This window comes from Hevea brasiliensis, unplaced genomic scaffold (assembly GCF_030052815.1).
Source record: "Hevea brasiliensis isolate MT/VB/25A 57/8 unplaced genomic scaffold, ASM3005281v1 Scaf217, whole genome shotgun sequence".
In the NCBI taxonomy this organism is placed as follows: Eukaryota; Viridiplantae; Streptophyta; class Magnoliopsida; order Malpighiales; family Euphorbiaceae; genus Hevea; species Hevea brasiliensis.
In genome coordinates this window covers 1,333-7,539 of record NW_026614715.1, presented here as the reverse complement: position 1 = coordinate 7,539, position 6,207 = coordinate 1,333, and the positions used below count along the sequence as shown (strand labels likewise).

The following is a 6,207-nucleotide window of genomic DNA, read 5'->3' as shown; positions in this document are numbered from 1 at the left end:
TCCAACCCAGTATTACAAGACCCACAGTGGAAGCTAATAATTTTGAACTGAAATCAGCATCGCTCCAGATGGTTCAATAAACCCAGCTTGGGGGTACACCAATAGAAGATCCACATTACCACCTCCAGTGCTTTCTTGCCCTATGTGATGCATTCAAGATGAATGGAGTATCTGATCAAGCTATAAGACTCAGAGCATTCCCATTTTCCCTTTGAGATAGAGCAAGGAAGTGGTTACTTTCTCAACCAGCTGAAACATTCACCACTTGGGAAGACCTCTCACAAGCTTTTCTAGTAAGGTATTTTCCACCTGCAAAGATTGCAAAGTTGAGGGTTGAACTCAATACCTGTAGATAAAAGGAAGGTGAATCACTCTATGACGCATGGGAAAGATATGAGGACTTGTAGAGGGAATGTCCACACCATGGCTTAGAAGATTGGCTTCTAGTGCAAAATTTCTATAATGGGCTACTATCCTCCATAAGGAGCACAGTAGATTCGACTGCAGAAGGTGACCTAATGGAGAAAACAGTGACACAAGCACTTGAACTTCTGGAGAGGGTCGCATATCATAACTACAAGTGGTCAAATGAAAGAGGAAACGCAAGGAGAACAGTAGGGATCCTAGAAGTGGATGTCCTAAGCATGATAAATGCTCAATTTGATCAGGTCATGAAGCGACTTGACAGAATGCAAGCCAATGCTGTTGGCATAAGCAACTAGCACTGCAATGACTTTGGAGGTGTAACACCCCTCACCCGTCTACAGTGTAACCGAGCGAGGTGTGCTACATTCGGTGCCGGAGCACCCTAATTTATCTCACTTTATTTCTTTAAAAATTTTGTTCTCATTATATTTAATATCAATTAATTTTCTACGGAGAAACCAGCGGAGTTTCCCCTATTTTATTATCATTTGACGTATTTCACTATTCACTTGCTTGAAAATTTTCAATAATATTTTACAATAAAAATATCATTCATGCTCATCATATTCATCTCACATTCAATTCTTGTAATTCACATACTCATTTGTACAAATCTATTCATACTCAGTTCATATGTAAACATTCTCAAATTACATAAGCAAAACTTTCAAATTTCCTTAACTTGCATAATTTACAAAATAATTACATAATTTCATAATTTACATGATCTACAAATTAATTACAGTTCCATGATCTATATTTCAACATACAATTCATAGTTTACATTACAAATAATAACTAATTATAATGTACAAAATACATAATATAATCTATATGGGCCCTATCTACATGCAATGCTGAGGAGGTGACAGCCTTGAATACTCTGCAGATCAGAACTCCAAAATCTCCGTTTGGGATTCGCTGGGCTTTAACTTTAGTACCTGTGTAAGGAAACAAATCCATCGCGCAAAGCATTGCTACTTAGTGGTGCAATAATATAACAAGGAAATAATATAACAAGTACAAATAATTGGAGCATATTTTCTATACTCAAGAATTTTACTGGTTTTATATGAAATTTGCATTAATGATGTACCAGATACGATTAATCTAAAATTTAAACTTATACTTATATTCTTATATATGTCACATTTGTAATGTTATTAAGTTATAATTCTCCTACTAGTCTTTTTATCACTTCCTTGATACTTTCTAAGTTGTTACAATCATTTCGTAATATTAAAATTTTTTTTTAGAACTAATTTCATTTACTTTCGACTATTCTAAGAAACAAATTTTTAGTGCTAATCTAATTTATTTCAGAACATCATACTCATTTATTTTCTTTTTAGCATTTTTAATTGCTAATATTCGTAAATTATTTTAATAAATTAAATTGCCCAAGTAACCTATGACAGGCTGACTAAACTGGATAACGAGTCGTTGGCACTGGACACCGCGGTGCCTCGGGCTATCATACCATGGGACGCAGAATGTCAACCACGTATGCAGTCACTATGGCTAAAAAGCCATGATAACACATAATCAGGCATAAAAGCCATGAATGTTGGCATAAAGCCATGAATGCGGGCATAAAGTCATGAATACGGGCATAAAGCCATGAATATAGGCATAAAGCCTTTCGTAGTACTGCTATAACAATACCATATTGGCATGCCAATCTATCCAATTTGACACACATGTCTAGGCAATACAAGGGTACATAATATCATTAAATATTAATATATTGTGTTTTATGACTTCATTATTTCATAATAAATTTCAATTATAATTTATAAATTCATTTGATCATTTATATGATCACAATTCACATCAATTATCATTTTTTACCATTGTACTCTAAGTACTTTTCCTTTCAACAATAATGAGAACTAATGTGTCATTCATACATTAATATGATTCATTTATTTATTCATTATGTCATTCATATTGATCACAATTCAAAACAATGGTTCACATGTATCATTGTATTCAAAACATTTTTCCTTTCTCATTTATACTTTCAAAAATCTACTTATGTAATTACAAATTTTATATTTCAAGTTGAATTACTAACATTTTATGAATTCTATTTATGATGGGCATATAAGCTCTAACTATCTATTCATATCAATTAGGTGACTTACTTTTCATGTTTCAAGCAATCCATGAACATTTCATGGATTTCAAATTTATGGCCTTAATTTCCCTTTAAAAATTTTGACTAGGATGCATGGTCCACATTTGTCATACAATTCTAAGCATTTAAGCTTAGAATTGGTTCTAGGTCTTCATCTTAGTTTGCTAATCATTTTGATTACTATTTACCTTACTAGTCAACCAAAATGTTGACTTTTTCATACTTAATGGATATGTTAATTCTAATTGCATCAAGATCCTACATTTTGAGTTTTACATTTGCTAGTATTAATTGCCAATAGCAATTTAAAGTCCCCTAGATGCATTTCTAAATTTTCAGTTTTGATTACCTAAGTTTACTGTTCCATTGGACAATTTTATAGTGGAAACTGGGCTAACTTTTCTTCAGCAAGGTTGTTCTTATTGTGTCTTCTTTAATTCCCTTTTTGAATCACTCCATTTGGAGTTTTGTAGCTCAAGTTATGGTCATTTTACCATAAGCGGAGATGACTGCACTGCAATTCGGGCAATTTGGTTCTACCAGATTTGGTGTCCTAACTTGGACTAGTAATTTGAATTGGTTAGGTTCAGAATTTGAGTTTGTGTTCTCTATGAAAGTTTTAGGTCTATGTCTCAGATATTTTATAGTAAAATTTCAGGTCAATTGAACCTTTCTACATTGAGTTATGACTAAATGAATAAACACTGTTCATTTGGTCATTTTGCCCAAGTAAAATGCAAGTCTCCCAGATTAGGGCAATTTTTAGGTCAACTTGGTTTGGTTTTCTGGGCAGGGTTTCTTCACCAAAGTTGTGCCATTATGTGTCTAGTTTCATGTCCAATTGGCCTTGCACCAATTGAACCTATACAACTCCATTTATGGCTACCTAAACCTGCTGGACTCACAACCAGTCCTGCAGGTCACCAAGGGCAGCATGCCTAAACTCAACTCCATTATCCTTACTCACTTCAATTCCTCCTCACACACATTCAAATGGTCACTAATTGACCATTACAATGTTAATATACCATTACATGAGCAAACCCTAACTTCATGTCTCAAACCCTAGTTTTCAAATGTCCATTCATGCATATACATCAATTAAACATACTAATTCATTATCACTCTACATATACACTTCAAACACCACCTCTAATCCACTTTAATCCATCAAAATACTCATAACTACTTCCCCATACAGCTGCCAAAATTTGTAAAGGCCCAAATATGCACATATTTATTCAATTTTCTCAATTTCCTAGCATAAATAATGTTACTAGCACAAAATCTAAAGAAAAAGAGAAGAAATAGGCACTAACCCTTGTGTGAGCAGAAGTTTCCCTCATCCAATCTTAAATTTTCCTTCACTTTCTTGGATTTTCTTAGTAGCCAAACACTTCCTCAAGGTGTAAGAATGATTTTTTGTGAAGGGGCCTAAGGATTTTGGAGTGAAAAACTTGGGAAAATCAAGCTTGCAAGACCAAACAATGGTGGAAACCCTCTCCTCTCTCTCTCTACGTTTTGGCTGCCCAAAGGATGAAGATGGGAGTGCATATTGGTTTTTCATTTTGTCTCTTTTTAATTAGTTTTTATCCCTTTTAATTAGCTTGTCAAGTTGTGATTGGATAGAGAGTGTTTAATGACATCATGTGATGTCATAATTCCTAATTTCTTTCATTTTTCTTTCCTTTTCTTTTCTACTCATTTTCAATTAAATTTTTAGCAATATTTATTCACATTTTATGTCATAATAATTATTTACTTAACTGGACAAGTCGGCCAAAAATCATCTCCGAAGACAAAATGATCAAAATGCCCTTCGTTTGGCTTATTGAGCCAAAATCGTCTGTACCGATTGAAAATTTTTCTAAGCCTTTCCTTGGCATTCTAATTCTATAGAAACCTCAATGACTCTTCTCTGGGGTCCCAAAAATTATTTTATAAATTTTCTCCCAGGTCTAGGGCTCTTAGTTGTAAGAACTGCAACTTCCCACTGGGTTACCCATCGCTAGGGCACTGGCTCATTTAACTTGGTTGTATTTTATTTCTAAAATTTTTCCTAAATTTTTCTTATTAATATTTGAGTTATTTATGACTCCTCACTCTAGTCTAAATATTTTTCCCGACATTCTAGCTGTCCGGACTGATACCGGTCATTGGAACAATAGAATGTACGGAATTGCTACAGTGAGGGTGTTACAGGAGGAGGATATACAACATCAGAATTCAATAACTTCAATGAACCCTCCACAGAACAAATGAACTATGTGAACAACGGAGGGAACTTCAACCAGAGGCAGCTCAACAATCCATACTCAAATACTTACAATCCTAGATGGAGGAATCACCCGAATTTCTCATGGTTAAATTCCTAGAATCAGCCAATGAACAAACAGCAAGAGTACAGACCACCAGCACCCCTTGGATTTCAGAACAGAGGACAAAACTTTGTACAGCCACCACCACCTCCTTAACCTCAATAACCTGAATTGAAGATGACCATGGAATCCATGATGGAAGGCCTCCTAGTAGCTCAACAATAATAGAATGAAATGATCAAGCAGTTGACTTCTAGAATGGACCAACTTGCTACCCATAACAAGATGCTTGAGAATCAAATTGCTCAGTAAGCAAGTTCTTTAAGCAAAGATACTGGTAAACTGCCTAGTCAACCAGAGATGAACCCAAAAGAGCATTGTAAGGTAGTTACATTGAGGAGTGAAAGAATTCTAGAACAACTAGAGGAAGAACCAATAGAGGAAACCTCTGATAAATCTGAAAGCCAAGCAGGGAAAAAAGAGGAAGAAGTTAAGAAGGATCAGGAAGAGGAAGTAAGGAAGAAAAAGAAGCTACCAGAGCCATATCAGCCTCCCCTACCTTTTCCTCAAAGATTCCAAAAAGTCAAATTAGACAAGCAGTTTAGGAAGTTTTTAGAAGTTTTACAGAAACTCTACATTAACATTCCCTTCACTGAAACGCTTTCTCAGATGCCATCCTACACCAAATTCCTTAAGGAAATTCTGTTAAAGAAAAGAAAAATGGAAGACTATGAGACTATTGCTCTAACAGAGGAATGCAGTGCCATACTACAAAACAAACTGCCTCCAATGCTGAAAGATCCAGGAAGCTTCTCCATACCTTGTCTCATTGGCGATAAGAAAATAGACAAGGCCCTTTGTGATCTTGGGGCAAGTGTGAATCTAATGCCTCTATCAATATGTCAAAAGCTAGAAATTAGAGAACTGAAGCCCACAACAATTTCACTGTAATTGGCTGATCGGTCTATTAAATATTCTGTGGGCATACTTGAGAACATCCCTATAAAGGTGGGCAAATTCTCCATTCTAGTTGACTTTATTGTCCTTGAGATGGAAGAGGATGTTCAAATCCCTATCATCTTGGGAAGACCTTTCTTGGCAACTGCTGGAGCAATCATAGACGTAAAAAATGGGCGGCTAACTCTCAAGGTAGGAGATGAGGAAGTGGAAGTCAACTTGTTCAACATGATGAAACACAAAATTGAACCTGATGAATGCTTTAAAATTGATACGATTGACAAACAAGTTAAAGAGGAATCACGTAAAGCATATCCTAAAGATTCTCTTGAAGCATGCTTACTGCACACTCACACTGCTGATAAT

The 6,207-nt window shown here is 35.3% G+C and overlaps 1 non-coding gene across 1 annotated transcript; it reads right to left on the bottom strand.

The window, feature by feature from the left end:
• Positions 1 to 323: 323 nt before the first annotated feature.
• LOC131176671 (small nucleolar RNA R71) lies at positions 324 to 430 on the bottom strand. The gene has a single exon (XR_009146626.1). It is a non-coding gene; the product is annotated as a small nucleolar RNA R71 (small nucleolar RNA).
• Between the last annotated feature and the right edge of the window lie 5,777 nt (positions 431 to 6,207).